Raw genomic sequence first — 17,860 nt, 5'->3', positions numbered from 1 at the left:
CATTTTATTTATGGTCACATGTCAAGTACATAGGAAACATTAAAGGAATAACACATCCTCCTCTAAGAAAAATTTATGAACATTATACGAATTTTTATTTTTATTTTTTAATTTCAATTTTTTTTTTTACATAACTAAAGTTGTTTTAAAATTATTTTACTTAATGTAAATATTAAAATATAAAATTATTTTACTTAATGTAAATACTAAAATATTTTACTTGTGATTGACATTATTTTTTTTATTAAAAATATTTTAGTTGTGATTGACATTATTTTTTTATTAATATTTTTCAAAAGGCCATTTATCAATTTCATATTGACATAAAAAATATATATATATATATACTAAATGAAAAAAAATAAACTTTTAAGATAATAAATTGAAACAATTAAGTTATTATTATGAACAAATTTAAATTTATATTATTTTAAGATATATTAATACTTAGACATGCATGGTTTAATAATTAAACATCAAATATTTTGAAATTTATATTATTTTTCAGATATATTGATACTTAGACATACATGGTTTAATAATTAGAAATCAAATATTTTAAAGGATGGATGTAATCTTTTACCATTAAAAATATATATTTTTTTAATATTTATTAAATCAATTATTAAATATAAATTTAAGCTTATTAATTTAAAAAAAATATATATTTTTATAAATATTTAAATATAAAATTCATTCATACAATTTTTAAATGCCTTGTAATCATCAAATTTCAAATTTCAATAATAAATATCAGATATTTTAAAAATAATTTGTGATTTATAAATCTTATAAAAGAATAAAACTTTACATCATCACATGTAACACAAAGGACAGGGAAAACCAATGTTTCCTAATTATAATGGTTTCCTAATTATAGTTTTAATATTATTGATAACTTTTTATTATGTATAACTTTGAAGTAACATCATTTATAATGTTAAACTTTAGAAGGCATGCAGTACAGATAATCAGAATTGCATGTTTATAACAAAGGGAAAGAAGTTGAGAATGCTAAAGAGGCAATGACCAAAGTATAATGAATTTGTTTATTCTGTCCAAGTATGTTAACCACGTAGGTTTCTAAAATTTTAAAATGGTTAAACAGCCAACCAAGGAGGACTTTGTTTGCTCTCTAATAGAAATAATTAATGTATCGTTGTCTTGATTTGTGCACATTATTCAAAGCCGATAATTTTTTCCCTCGAAGAGAAATTTGAATCAAAAAATTAATTCCTTATAATAATAAATTATCGATTCTTTCAATCTGTAATGATAATATTTTTTATCAATTAAAAAACAATATAATTTGTTATAATATTTTTATTATATTAAAAAATAACAAATTTATTATTTAGATGGAAAAATATATTAATGTTTTCTAAAAATATAAAAGTATTATAAAATTAATTATATATCTTATAAATTAAAACGTTTTAATATTATTTTAATAAATAAAATCACATTAAGACTAACACAGTTTTGACGTGTTATGAAGAAAGATATTTTTGGATTTGTATAGTCAATAGTTTCACCATCATACTCATATTTTAATAAATTTTATGCTATTTTTCATAATTTATAATATTAAGGAAATTTTAATGGATGAAATAAATAAAATTAATAAAAATTTCCTCTCATTTTAGCCTTTTTATATTGATAAATATATTTTAATGGGTTATAAGAACGTAAAATATTGTAGTTATACAAAATATTTTTGAACATTTTAAATTTGCATTTTGATATTTTTCTAGATTCGGGAATGTGATGAGATATCACTAAGAATTTGAATATTAATATTTTGGGACTAAAATTTTATTTTTTTTATTAATAAAATCTAATTTAAATTTTTAGTATTTTAAAATTAAATTGTAAATATTTTTTTGTTAGGGTTTAATTTCCACCTATAATATGTTGAGTTGATAATAATTAAAATCGTATTTTTGTAATGGAATTTTGTTGTGCGAAAGTCTAATAAATCAACATACTATTCCTGAAAAACATTTTAATCCAATGTGATTTTGATATCATTCACGTCATTTTTAATCCAATGTGATTTTGATATCATTCACGTCATTAATTTTTAGTGTATTTTTATATTATAAGAGTATCACTATTTAAATTTTTTCGATTAATATCAAAACAATAATCTAAATTTATAAAATTGTTTGAAACTTTTATTTGTAAAGTTTAATTTAAAAATGTGTTATAATATTGATGATGGTGATGGTTAATGTCCGCTGAGACCAAACATTGGTCTATAAAAAATATATATTTCTTATTTCTTATTTTTTAATTAAATATTATAGATATTAAAGTTTTAATATTTTATTCTTATTATTATAAATTAAATTAGAAATTCCATTGGAGAAATATAAGATTTTAATTAGATATATTTTAATATATTTTGAAATTGATGCTTTATTAAAAATTAGAATTTATTATATTAAAATAATAATTTTAATATATTATAATGTAAGTAATATATAGAAATTTTAATATACATGAGCAAAGTTGAATTGATATTTAATTGTTTAAAATAAAATTTAAAATACATCATTGTGAAGATATGTTGTATTCTAATTTTATTTATTTAGTGGGAAAAAGCCATTTGCATGTTTAGGTTTTTTTGTTTTTTGTTCTCAATCTTTTTTTAGGGCTTCTTCAGTGAAGCACCTTGGACAAAGAAGTCTATAATGAAGATTATGTCCCTAAATGGGAGGGGATTGGAGCGGTCCTTTAAGAAAAATCCCCTTAAATATCTATTTTCGTTGCTACAAAATCCTCCAAAATTTTGGCCTACATTTAAATTTCGGAACCTACTTTGGCCTTGCATCTTATCATTTCAAGTATTAAGAGTCATTCCATATGTTTTCTCTAAGTTATCTAGTCGTCACTATTGTCGCAAAGTGTACCTTTAGTGTCGCACTTGAAGGAAGTTGTTTTATTGTCGTCACATTGAGGGGATCATGTTGTTATTGTCAACTAAGCGATCAATGTTGTGTCATCGACTGTTCTAAGTATGTGATCATGTTCAGGCTTTGTCCTTGTTCAGTTTGACCTCACTGATCTCACACTTAACCAAACCCTAAAAAGTTCTCACGTGTGCAACTTGACTTCACTTAGCCCTCTGGAATTGCGCACTATGCAGTCTCAACCCTCAAGCTCAAACCTTGCCTCTTGGAACTACACAATGTACAGTTCTTGCCTCCTAGAATTGTGCACTACGTAGTCTCACTGCTCAACCCTAGCCCTTTAAGCTCCATAACTGTGCAGTTCAACCTCCCAGTCAGATCCTTCTACATATTACATAGTTTCAAGCCTCAAGCTCTCAACTTTCCTCCTTGAGCTATGAAATTGCGTAATACCTAGGCCTCTCCCCTTTCAGAACTGCACACTAGGCAACTTCAAGCCTCAAGACAACCTCCTTGAGCTTCTCAACTACACAGTCACCCCATCTTCGACTTCCTGAACTGCACATTGTGCAGTCTCAAGCTTCAATCCTAACTCTTGACATATGGGACTACACATTATGTAATCCTTAATCCAATCTCTCAGCCCAACACCCAATTCTAACTCTGTTAGTAATTTTCATGAAGCATGTTAGACCAAGAGTTTTTTGGACTAGTTTCGTCTCGTCATGAGTTGTTTCCAATTGCAGGCATTATATCTTGTCATTGGAGCATGATGATGAAGGAGAAGAAGGAGGGGAGCATGCTAGAAGACGCATATGCAACTGCAAAGAAAATTTGATCATTGAACGAGAAGATGAAGGGACACTGAATTGCGACATGAGTTGAACATCAAGATCATAGTGAAGACTCCTTACCTTCAAGCCTTATGGAGGAGGAAGAAGAAGAACATGCACCATCTTTCAAGAAGACACAAAAATAGCAGCAGAAAGAGTGGCTTGACATTTGCATATTGTCATGTAGTCGATGTCATTAATGTCATGTCATGACTTGTCAAGCTGTCATGACAAGTGTTATATGAGTCATCATTTGCCACATAATTTGTGGATATGATTATTTAATTTTCATATATGAGAGTGTAATGTAAAGTGGAAGTCCAAGAGTCATCTAAAGAATGTGGAAAGTCATGAAGGAGTCAAAAAATCATATGGAAGTCAAAGAGTCACAAGGGCAAGCCAAGAGTCATAAGGGAGGTGAGGAGTCACCTTGTTTGTTATAAATACACCCTCATAACTCAAGAAAAGTACTTTTCACCTTGGCTCCTCCTACTAAGAATTACAAGAGGAAGGTAGTTCTTTTGGAGGAGCAAGTGGTTTCTCTAATGCTCCACTATTAGAGCTATTAGTGTTCATTGTACCGATGTATCTTGGAACTTTTTCTTAATACTTGAAGCTTGTTGAGCCAACACACTTTCATGCGTATGTCATAAATGTTGTAAACCATTCTTTGAATGTTTGCGATATATGTTGTTTTCATATTTACTAAAGAAATGAAACTATTTTGATGGATTTGGTGCTTATCTTATTAAAGGTATGTTGTATTTTTTTTAACAATCGTTGCTTCTATGTGAACCATTTCACTAGTTGATCAATGATTCATTCATATGTATATGTACGTGTGTATTTACTATATCGGTACTATTACTTTTCTTTTAATGGCTCACTTTTATATCCCCTTACGATGAAAGAACCTTGAAACATTCTGCAGCTAAACATTCCACTATGTATACCCACTTTTTCATTCAAAATTACATGTACATTACTCTCTCGTGTTGAACATTTTAGCTAAGGAAAATCTCTAAGAAACATGGCAGTTGGGCCTTATTTCTAGAAGGGCTCCCACACCAAACAGTGTGAAGTCTAATTGGGACTTTTCATCAGGGAAACCCCCCTGCATGTTGGTGTGATCCATCACCATCAACATTCTAGCACTAGAAGGAGGGTTGCCACATTTTTATAGCTGAAAACACAACACATCCTAATAAATAGACTTCCATAAAAGGTAGTAACATTCCCATTTTCAGTCCAACTCAGACTCTTTAAAGAGAAGAAACTCCTTAGTCTATTCTACGAAACTAATTTGAGTTTACTTATGATCAACTCAAGACTATGTGACCCATCACTTGTTAGTTTCCAAGAGCTCTTGGTTTACTCCATGTTGTTGTTATTCTACCTCATAAGCCTGTAAAGAAAGAAACAACTCCTAGTGGCCTATTGATTTATTTGGTGGAAGATTTAGTTATTGCAGCCCTTGAGGAGTTGATTTAACCTATAGAAAATCAATGAGAACTTCCACCCATTGAGGAGAATCCATATAGTGAAGGGAAATATTTTTAGTTTTTTTATGAGGAACACCCTAATTACAATGCATATTTCAACAATGAAGGAGAAGATTCTTCAGATTCGTAAGAATAGGAGGAGGAAAGAGATGAAGACATGGCTAATGCGAACTTGGATTGGATGGCCCAAGGGCCACTCACTCTTCCGGACAATCTTCACAAGATGCCAAAACATATGGAAAAGTTGTTGTCAAAGTTTGATACCAATAATAAGACCAAATTGGAAGACCATCTAGATGACTTCTACATGCATTTACGGATGTTATAAGTACGTTTTGACGATGTTTCTTATAGACTATTTATATACACTTTAGAAGGTAGAGTGTTTGTATGGTATCACAGTCTTCCAACCAATTCCATAGTTGGAGGGAGTTTAATAAGTTATGTTTGGAAACAACTGTTGATGATAAGACTCCCGCCATGTTATTAAAAGAACTTGGGAACCTGAAAATCAGGGACAAAGAAAGAGTTAAATATTACTAGAGATTCACTTGTTTGTTAAACAAGTTCCCTGTTGATTTACAACCACATGATGACATCTCTAAGGATTACTACATAGCTTACTTGCCAACTAACATTTATGTGTTCATCAAAAGAGCCACAAAGAATTATTTTGCCTTAAACATTGCAGAAGCTTTTATTGTTGAAAAATATTTTCATTCTGTTGGAGTCATTGAAGACACTGATGATCCTAAAGACTCCAAGGAAGTTGTTAATAAAACCAAGCCTCTTCCAGTAAAGCTAAATACAAGAACTCTTTCGATATGGAAATCTTGAACAAGTCTTTGAAGCTACTCACAAATGAAGTATTAGAGTTAAAGAGAAGGTCAAGTGGGGCATCCACTACCAAAACCAAGTTCTCTAGGATGCCTTTCTTTAAAAATAACAATAACTCTCAACCAGCCAAATCTGCTCAAAGTTCTAGCATAGTATTCAATGTCAAAAGTTTGGGGATCAATAATTTTTCACTTTTCATCAAGAAAAACATTTAGAAAATACATGCCCATAGTGGAACCATAATATGAACACTACGATGGATAACTTGGTTGATACTCTATGAGCGAAAGAACAATTTGAGAAGGGTGAAGAAGTAAATGAACCTGTAGTGACCGAAGAAAGTCCAGGTCTTGGACATTCAGTAACATGTTTAATTTTATATACAATGTTGATAAATAGACTGCTGATCAACTGTTAGTGAGTGAAGATACTCCCAAGTAGTCAATTGATCGTTATAACTTGAGAAGCAAGGGACCTGTTTTTGAGTAGGAACTTAAGAATCAATTGTTACATAGAATTTTACCACCTTTCAATCTAGCTTAGAATTCACAAAACAAGTTTGGAAGTGTTCCTTCTTTCAAGAAAGCTTCGACCAACAACATGAACAAGTTCACCACTCCTGAAGCTTCACATAAAGCCAAACCATCGAATCTGTCAGCACAACCTGTTAAAATGGAAAGTATCAATTACAACATTGTGGAAGATATGAAAAGTGCTCAAGCCAACATTTCAATCTTCAATCTCACAAAGATAAATGGCCAGCGAGAACTAATTATCTAGACACTCTCATCACACTCTTAGGCAGGTAAATAAGTTTTTCCTTCTCAGATAATGGTTGGTAACTCTCATGAGATCATTGAATCTATAGTTAATGTTGTAAATTTTAGTTCTAACACTCTCTACACATCATTTATGTTAACTTTCAAAAATTTAACTATAATGTCCATAATTGTTTGGTTGATTTTGGTGCATTTGCAAATGCTATGCCATTTTTTGTTTCTAAGAAAATAAATACTAAATGGGATAAAATTGATGCACAGATCATAGAGCTAGATAGATATTTTGTCCAAGCCATTTGGGAACATAGCAATGTTATCATTCACTTGTCATCTGACCATATATTTCGCCAGTGTATAAATATTGTGATTGTGGACATTCCTAAAGCTTTCGTTTTGTTTCTTACCAGAGATTGTTCTAGAAAATTACAAGGATACTTTTCAACTAACTAGACACATTTATGGCTTCCATACAAGGGCATAAATAACCATATTGGATTTGAAAGCAAGCCTTACGTGAAACATACCACGACATAACTTGAGGAAATGAACCAATGGCCTTTATAGATGTTAATTTTATAAATTGTTTTCTGGAAGTAGATCATGGATGCTATTTGGCACAACCTTCACCTATCCCTCCTGATACACAGTTGGAACTCCTTCCTCGAAATCCAACTGGTGCAAATAACCTTTGTATAGTAGATCTAAATACTATTATTATAGGACACAACCCTAGTATTTCTAATATTTGGATTTTGTACTCATCAGGTGCTCAAAATTATTCCAAAAAATCAAAGTGTCAGAATTTTGCTAAACTTAGCTTCATATCGAAGAGCTCGTCATTCTGAATCTAACGGTGTGAATGACACACAAATCCGATCTCATATGCAGAAGTTATAGCAAGTCAAATTTCAGGTTTGACTTGGACACGTGGCATGATTGGATGACATGGCAAAGGTCCTTGCGAATGGGGAAGCACCAAGTGGAAGGTTGCCATTGGGTCCCACATATCGCATATCAGGGAAAAAACAGTGATTGCAGCTTAAGAATTAGCCCCTAGTAGTGTCGATTTGCAATTTTCGATATCGCATATCGCATATCGCATATCAGAGGAGTTAAGGAAATCGACCTCTGGAGTAGTCAAGGTTGTTATGTGATATATCAAAATTGCAGAGTTGGGTTGCAATTTGCGATAATCTCAATCGCATAACGCACTAGTACCCTGCTGATATATATGCTACCGAGGGACTCTGTCGATACGATTTGTGGATGTGATATCATTTCAGAGTTGTAGTTTATAACTCGTTGGGTCCTCCAGATCGCCAGATCGCATATAGCAATGCGTTAAGTCCCGAATATAAGAATCACCCCCGTAAAGCCAATTGCGATTTATAATAGAGCTTCTTAACCATCGCCTTTTCCATTGGACCAACCACTTTGTATGTGACCACTCAGCCTTAACTGCAAGATAGGTGGGGAAGATGGCGGGACCACCGATTTTGGCAGAATTGCCAGAATTAACTCTAGATAATGAATATAACTAGTAGTAAGCTAGATTTGGAGGAGAAAATTGTGGAAAGACTTACTGAAGTCATAACTTCTTCAGTTTTTCCCAAATTGGTTTCAAAAAGAGGCTAGATAGCCATTTTTTAGTATTCCGAACTCATTGAGATAGGTTTCAGAGGAAATTGAGCAAAATAGAGAGGCCCAAGCATTGGAAGCTAGACCAAGGAGACATAGCCCAGGAAGGGTGAACTCCTCATCAAATCTCTATGTTATGTTTTGTATTTTGATGTTCTTTGTTGTTATTTTGTTGTTGTTCATCATATTTTTTATGTTAAATTGTTTATAACATTTACATAAGACCCTCTCATGGGAATCAGTTAATTAAGAAAAAATGGTGAATCCTTAAGCACTTTATAAGAAAATGATAAACATCTTGGGTTTTATTCTGAATGGGGAATTAGCATAGCATCACTAATATGCTACATTTCAGATCAAGTTGGTATCAAAACACTGGTTTTTGCTTATTAGATTTGCTTTGTGAAAGGATTTTATTGTTCTCTAGTTTTGTGTCATTCTAACAAGGTTAAAACTCAAAAGAGGTGAAGGAAAGCTGGTTGGAAGCCCTGAAGTTGGGTCAAGGGGAAGAAGAGCAAGGTTTCCACAATCTCCAATACCAGTTTAGCCTCAAGTTGTAGTTGAGACTCCAAATATTATGTCTCATGATGGAGAACCTACAAACATGACAGAAGATGAGAATACCTTCAGAAAGGATTTCTTTGATATGACAGAGATGGTGAAGGTCCTCTATGAAGATAGGAATAGCAAGTTACAAGGAGAAGGCTCCAAACCTCCCAAAGGAGAAGGCTCCTCAGAAAGAGGTAATGGAAAAGGAGGTAATGTGAATGGAGACAAACCTCCGCCCTCTCCACCATATTCTTCATCTTCTTCTTCACAAGCATCTGCACATTCATCCACTAACACAACCCTTACTCATACTCATCATCATTCTTCAAAAGGAATTGGTAAATCACCTTTTCTAAAACTTGATGTTAAATTCGAGTTACCCATGTATAATGGTGAAGTTAATGCAGAGAAGCTTGATAATTGGATTCGTCAGTTGGACGTGTATTCTAGAGTTTATAACCTTCAAGAGGATGATATCAAAATTCAGTTGGCTTCATTGAGAATGGAGGGTGCAACACTCATTTGGTGGGAAGAAAGGAATCGAGATGAGATCATAAAACATGGTAAGACATCTATTACTTGGTATGATTTCATTGTTGTTATAAGACGACAATTCTACCCTTTAGCTCATATGAAAAAAGCTATCATGAATTGGCAAATTTTCAAACAATTAAAAGGTCAAAATATGCAAGAGTATATTCAGGAGTTTAGAATAAGATCTCTTATGCTATGAGTAGACTTGCAGTCACAAGATAATTTGTTGAAATACATAGAGGTTTTCATAGCTATCTTCGACACACCATTCTCATGTTTAATCCCATGAATCTTGATGAGGCTTGTGTTCAAGCTACACACCTTGAATCAAGAGGGAAAAATGTACAAGAAGAAGGTAAGAATAAGCCATTCCAGAGTGGTGAAAAAGGAAAGAAATCTAAAGGAAAGTAGAAGAAAAATGCTTTTGTTAAGAAAGAAGGGGAGAAACCCATGTGCAAGAATTGTTCCAAAGAGGTACATGATGAAGCGCATAGCTGGAAGGTTCATCCTGAATTATGATTGAAGAAATTTAACAATAAAGGGAAACAGAAGACAAATGTTGTTGTACAACAATACTTGGGTTCTGACTTAGGTGATGAAACAAAGATTGCAACCATAGTCACTAAAGGAAAATTCGTGGTAAAAAAAAGTAAAGATGAAGTCATGGAAAGCATCATCGTAGCAAATAACTCCAACAATGCTTCAAATGAAGAAAAAAAAATTAAGTTGTTTCATATCAGAGTTATTTCGAAAAACACCAAGATTGATATGTTGTTTGACAGTGGATCCCAGGAAAATTTAATTTCTACAAACTTGGTCAAGAAGTTGAATTTGGAAACCATGCCTCATCACAAACTGTATTCGTTGGGTTGGATAACCAAGGATGCAAATCCTCAGGTCACAAGGAAATGTGTTTTCAGGTTTTCTATTACTGCCAATTTCGTAGATGAAGTCGAATTAGATATCATGTTGCTAGATATTTCTGGAATTGTGTTGGGAAGCCCATATATGTATGACCAAAAAGATGTTTTCCATAGATTTGAGAACAAATATCATTTTTTCAAAGATGGAGTGGAGTATATTGTGAGAGACCATCGTAGAAAGATTAATCTATCTTTAGCAAGTGCAGGGAAAATGAAGCAACTAGTCAATTCCAACAAGAATCTCGTGCTCCTTATGATCAAGTAGAAGAATGACATGGAGCATGAATCCTTTGTAGGCTATGACATGAAGCTGAAAGCCAAATTGGTTGATGTGCTCAATCAATATGGAAATTTGTTTTAAGAACCAAAGGGATTTCCACCAAAAAGGGGAATTCAGCACAAAATTCAGCTACAGTTAGACTGTCCACTCCCAAATATCGGTATGTATCGAATGTCAATTCTAGAAAGTTTAGAAATTAAGAAACAAATAGAGGAATTTTTAGATAAAGGTGTAATTTGTCCCTCTACTTCGCCATGTGGTTTGCCAATTGTTTTGGTACCCAAGAAAGATGGACCCTGCCGCATGTGTGTAGATTATCGAGCTTTGAATAAAATTACAATAAAGAATCAATACCCACTGCCCAAAATAGATGATTTGCTAGGTCAGTTGAAGAATGAAAAATATTTCACTAAATTAGACTTGAGAAGTGGATATCATGAAGTTAGAATAGCTGAGGAGGACATTTGGAAGATTGCTTTTAAAACCAAACATGGATTATTTGAGTGGTTGGTTATGCCTTTCGATTTTTGCAATGCTTCAACTACATTCATAAGACTTATGAAAGATAATTTAAGATCCTTTATTGATGAGTTTGTAATTGTCTATTTAGATGATATTTTGATATTCAACAAATCATGAGAAGAGCATGTCAAGCATGTGAGGAAAGTGTTGAATGTCTTGAAAAAAGAGCAGTTCCGAGGATGTCTAAATGTGAATTCCGGAAAACTTCCTTAGTGTATTTGGGCCACATAGTTGGAGGAGGTGAGCTGAAGATTGACCCCTCTAAATTTTCGGTCATCATGAATTGGCCAATACCCAAATTAGTCACAAAAGTAAGGAGTTTTTTGGGAGCAGCACAGTACTTGAGGAAGTTCATTGCCAATTTCTCTTCCATAGTAGCTCCAGTACATCCTTTGACCAGCGTGAAGGTTGTCTTCCAGTGGGGAGGAAAACAAAAAAAAAATGATGCTTTAAAACAAAAGATTATTTTAGCCCTTGTTTTAGCATTTCCAGATTTGAAACGACCATTTGAAATACAAACAGATGCAAGTGACTATGCCATGGGTGCAGTTCTTTTACAGCATGGTAATCCCATTTCATTTTTTTCTGATATTTTTAATGGTGTTTTTATTAACTATCCTACCTATGATAAAGAGATTTGCACATTGGTGCAAAGTGTGAAGAGATGGAAGCATTACTTAATGGGAAAAGAAACCATTATTCACAATGATCATCAACCTTTGCAATATCTGCAATCTCAAACAAAATTGCAGCAATCAAGGCACTTTATTTGGATGGGATTCTTGCAGCAATTCCACTTAGTAATTAGGTACAAGAAAGGTATTTATAATAGAGTTTCTGAAATGCTTTCTAGACTGGTTTTTAATGTAGCCATTTTACTCAAGAATCATTATGTTTTTCCTGAAAATTATGTTGAACAATAAGCACATGATACTGACTTTCAAGGGGTATATTAAAACTTGTGTCAAGGCTACCAAGTTGAGGAATTAGAATACCATGTACATGATAATCTGTTGCATCTTTTGGCAAAACTTTATGTTCCATAGGGGGCTGGGGCGGGGAGAGTAAATGTCACAAGGGAAGTGCATACCTCTCTTATTGTTGGACATTTCAGTGTAAGTAAACCAGTGGAAAACCTTCATAGGTATTTTTACTAGCCTCGTATGCTTGAAAGTGTTTCACATTTTATCAGAGTTTGTTCATTGTGTGCAGTCAGTAAGCCTAGTAATAGGAAACTAGGATTTCATACACCACTTCTAGTGCCTTCACGTCCATGGGTGAGTGCTTCTATGGATTTTGTAGGAGGTCTTCCTTTATCAAGAAAAGTTCATGATTATTTTCACGTGGTTATGGTTAGGTTCAACAACATGTGCATATTAATTCCTTATAAAAAACAAATTACAGCTGAAAAAATAGCTCAACTTTTCTTTCAAAATGTATGGGTTCATTTTGGATTACCTACTTCTATTGTAAGTGGTCGTGATTCCCGATTTGTTGGGAATTTTTGGTCAAATTTATGGAACTTGATGGACACCAAGTTGAAGAAAAGTACAATCTTCCATCCACAAAGAGATGGTTAGACTGAAGTGGTTAATAAGATAGTTATTCATTTGCTAAGAGGATATTGCAGCAAACATCCTAAGTTGTGGGATGAACAGTTGCATTATATTAAGCATGCTTACAACCGAGCAAAACACTCTTCTACTCTAACTTTGCCTTTTGGGACATGCCTTGGTTATTTTCCTAAATTTATTTTGGATTTCATCTTTGAGAAAGATGTAGTTGTAGATGGACATAGAAAAATAGACAGAGAAAAGAAATTCATTGAGAAAATTCAGTTGATTCACCAAGTAATTCAAGAACAACTAGAAAAGAGTCAAGGCAAGTATAATTCAACGCATGATAAGCATCGTGTGGATCATTAATTTCAAGTAGGTGATGAATTTTTTCTTTACAATAGCAAGGAAAGGCTTCAAGGTGAAGGTAAAAATATGAAGCCAATATGTTATGGTCCATTTAAAATTCTCGAAAAGATTGGTAATAATGCTTTCAAGCTTGATTTGCCTTCATATATGCAAATTTATTCCGTTGTTAATGTTGAAAAATTGAGAATGTATGAGCCTCCTTTGATTGAAGATCAAGGAGAAATTGTACATATTCCATCAATTGAATATTTTTCTCCAGAATTTCTTGATGAGCTTTAGCAAGACACCATACTTGACAAAAGAATGAGGTCATCAAAGAGGGGAAATTTCGATTATCTTCGAGTGGGTCTCAAAGGTACAAATTCATAAAAAGCAAAATAGATTGAAGAGGGGAAGGTGAGGGAACAATACCCTCATCTATTCAATAACTTAATATAATATTTTCAGGTCCAAAATCTTCGAGTGGGAAGGAGTGATCAAGTGCTCAAAATTATGCTGAAAAATCAAAGTGTCTGAATTTTGTTAAACTTAGCTTCAAATCGAAGAGCTTGTTATTCTCAATATAATAGTGTGAACGACACTCAAATCTAAGCTCATATGCACAAGTTATAGCAAGTCAAATTTCAGGTTTGACTTGGACATGTGGCAGGATTGGATGACGTGGCAAAGGTCCCAGTGAATGGGGAAGTGCCAAGTGGCAGGTTTCCATTGGGTCCTGAATATCACATATCAGCGAAACAAATAGTGGTTGCTACTTAAGAATCGTCCCCCAATAGTTTCGATTTGTGATTTCCAATATCGCATATTGCACATCGAAAGAGTTAAGGAAATTGGCCCCTGGAGTAGTCAGGGTTGCGATGCGATACATCGCAATTGTAGAGTCAGGTTGCAATTTGTGATAATTGCACATCGCACCAGTACCCCACTAATATATATGCTACTGAGGGACTCCACCGATGTGATTTGCGGAAGCGATATCATTTCAGAGTTGTAGTTTATAACTCGTTGGGTCTGATGGATTGCCGGATCGCATATCGCAATGCGTTAAGTCCTAAATATAAGAATCACCCCTGGTAAAGTCGATTGTGATTTGTGATAGAGCTGCTTAACCATTGCCTTTTCCATTAGACTGACCAATTTGCATGTGACCACCTGGCCTTAACCGCGAGATAGGCGGAGAAGATGGCGAGACCATCGATTTCGGAGGAACTGCCAAAATTAACTCCAAATAATGAATTTAATTGGAAGTAAGCTAGATTTGGAGGAGAAAATTGTGGAAAGACTAACAGAAGTCATAACTTCTTTAGTTTTTTACCAAATTGGTTGCAAAAAGAGGCTATATAGCCATTTTTAAGTATTCTAAACTCATTGAGACAGGGTGTAGAAGCATTTGATCATTTTAAAGACACTTTTGTTGTAATTTTGAGCATAATAGAGTGGCCTACCCATTGGAAGTTGGACTAAGGAAACGTAACCCATGAGGGGTGAACTCCTCATCAAATATTTTTGTTGTGTGTTGTATTTTGATGTTCTTTTTTGTTATTTTTTTATTGTTTAGCATATGTTTTATGTTAAATTGTTTATAAAATTTACATAAGAAACTCTCATGGGAATCAGTTAATTATGCAAAAATGGTGAATCCTTAAGAACTTGACAAGAAAATGATAAGCATCTTGGGTTTTATTCTGAATGGGGAATTAGCATAGCATTACTAATCTGCTCCATTTCAAATCATGTACTTTGATGGTTCGAAAACACATGAGGGCTCTAGAGCTAGTTGCATTTTAATATACCCATAATAGGGAAAAGATTGATCTCTTTCCACTTGGAATTTGAGTGCACCAACAACGTTGTTGAATATGAAGCACTCATTTTGGGTTTAAAGAAAGCCATCGACTTGAAAGTTGAGGTGCTTAAAGCAATAGGTGACTCTCAAATCACCACACTTCAGGTACGAAATATGATACTCTGTGTGCCACCTAATCTCAAAAGTTATCAACAAGAGGTATGGAAATTGATTTCACAATTCCAAGATTTTAATGTTAATTTTCTTCCTAGAATCTACAATGTTATTGTTGATATGTTAGAAAATGTTGCTGCTAGGTTGTCACCATTGAAGGATGGATTTTCCGTTGAAATTATTTATATTCCATTTTTTCCTAATCACAATTTTTTGTGATTTCAATGACGACTAACAAATACTGGACTTCATGGTGAACATTGATGTATTCAAAGACACAGTTATTGATGAAGACGGGCACAAGAAATCTTTGCAGGACGCAGCTCAAGTAACCAAAGGAAACCATATGCCCAAAGGAGCAGTGTCATTGAAAAAGTTGTATGATCTGCAAAATTTCCTTAGGGGACTAGTCAACACAAAGACTCTTAGCTCCACTCTATCACACAAATAGATAAATCTTGGTACATAAGAAGATCCAAAGTTTGTCAATCTTGGTACTTTTTGTAAGCCACAAGAGAGGTAATACTTTATCCACCTCTTTAAGAAGTACTGAGATTTTTTTCATGTGGAAATACAATGATCTTAATATTTATGACATGTGAATAATCCAACATTTAATTCCAATCAAGGAAGGGGCTAAGCCTTTTTAGCATAAACTACAGAAATTTCATCCTACTCTTAAGCCCCTCATTCAGAAAGAGTTAAGAAAATTGTTAGATTCTCAAATCATTTTTAAAGTTCATCATTCAACATGGGTCTCTAATTTAGTTCCAATACGAAAGAAGTCTATGGAAATATGCTTGTGTGTTGATTTTTTATAATTTGAACCATGCCTTGGATAAAGAAAATTATTTAGTTGCATCAATTGAACAAATTTTACAAATAGTGCTGGGGCCTAAAATGTTTTCATTGTTGGATGGTTTCTTGAGATACAACCAAGTTCTGGTAGTAGAACCTGACAAACAAAAGAGTACATTTAGAACTAAGTGGAGTACATTTTCTTTTCAAAGAATTTCGTTTGGAATTATTAACATAGGAGATACCTTTCAACACACTATGGACATTTCATTTCACGATTTAATGAGTCAAAGCATTGTGGTTTACTTAAATTATGTGGCAGTGTTTTCAAAAAGGAGATCTGATCACATGTGTCATATAAAGAAAATTTTTGAGTGATGTCGTAAATATGGGATATCTCTCAATCCCAAGAAGAGTATATTTGCAGTGTTCGAGGGAAATATCTTGGTCCATATTATTGCAAAGAGTGGGATTGAAGTGAACCCTGAATGGTCCAAAACTATCATTCGGATTCCCTTCCCAGTGAATAAGAAAATTATAGAGACCTTCTTAGGGAAAATTGATTTCCTTCACAAATTCATCCTAGACTACGCACAAATAGTCAAACTGCTACAAGATATGATAAAGAATGATGTGATATATAAATGGGATGAAAGGGGAAAAGGATGCATTTTACCATATCAAGCAAGAAATCACAAAAGCTCCTGCACTATACAGTCCAAACTTTGGCAAGGATTTCCTGTTGTACACTTTCACTTTTGATACTTCTCTTGTCATCATTCTTACACAAAAGGATGATTAAGGCAATGAATGGCCTATATCATTCATGAGTTCTAGCTTGTAGGGAACTAAACTGAATTACCCATGAAACAAATCTTACATAGTGTAGAAGGAAGTAAAACACTTTAGGCATTATCTTCTGAAAAATCGTGTCATTATCTTTGTGCCTCACCTAGCTGTTACATCGTTATTTTTTCAAGAAGAACTAGTTGAAAGAAGGGTGAATTGGATGACAATTTTGCAAGAATACAATCTTGAGTTCAAACTAGTTCACACGATCAAAGGCCATTGTCTATGCTAGCTAGCAGCAGAAGCGAAAATTTCACCAGAAGATGATTCTTCTAGATGGGAGTAAGAAATAGAAATGTATAATATTGAACAAGCTACCCCCACAAACACCTCCACCTCTTGGTACGCACATGTGTGATAGTATATTGAACACGATACCATGCCCTCTCATTTATCAACCAAATAGAAGAGGGCCACTAGATTGAGAGCTCTATCATATTAGTCGGTAAATAGAGTGATTTTTAGGAAACACCATAATGAGGTCCTACTCAGATTCTTGGAAGCACCTAATTCAGAAAGGGTATTGTGTGACCTTCATGATGGACTATCTACAGGGCTTGTCGTACGTGACCTACTATGCATGAGATTATGCGGGCTAGCTTCTATTGGTGTTATGAAGGATGATCATGATTATGCCCACAAATGTACAGTTTTTCAAAAATACACTGGACAAGACAAGAAGTTAGCTACCCTATTGCAGCTCATCATTGTAAAAGAACCATTCCAAAAATGGGGATTAGATGTTATTGGTGATATCTTTCCTCACTCATCGAAGCAACACCATTATATTCTCACTGCCACATACTACTTCACATGGTGGATAGAAGAGGTTCCTCTCAAATAAGTGAATAATAAGGAATTCAATAATTTCCTCAAACAAAACATTATCATCAATTTGAGTGTTTTGACTTCACTTCTTTTCAATAATGAAACTTATTTCTCATCACTTAATATCTATGATTTTCAATTACAGAATGGCTTTGTATTGAACCATTTAACTAATTATTATCCATAGG

Source organism: Pinus tabuliformis, chromosome Q (assembly GCF_031772625.1).
Source record: "Pinus tabuliformis cultivar Carrire ecotype Pingquan chromosome Q, CPIR1, whole genome shotgun sequence".
NCBI classification, from domain to species: Eukaryota; Viridiplantae; Streptophyta; class Pinopsida; order Pinales; family Pinaceae; genus Pinus; species Pinus tabuliformis.
Note: the sequence above shows the minus strand (reverse complement) of the source record.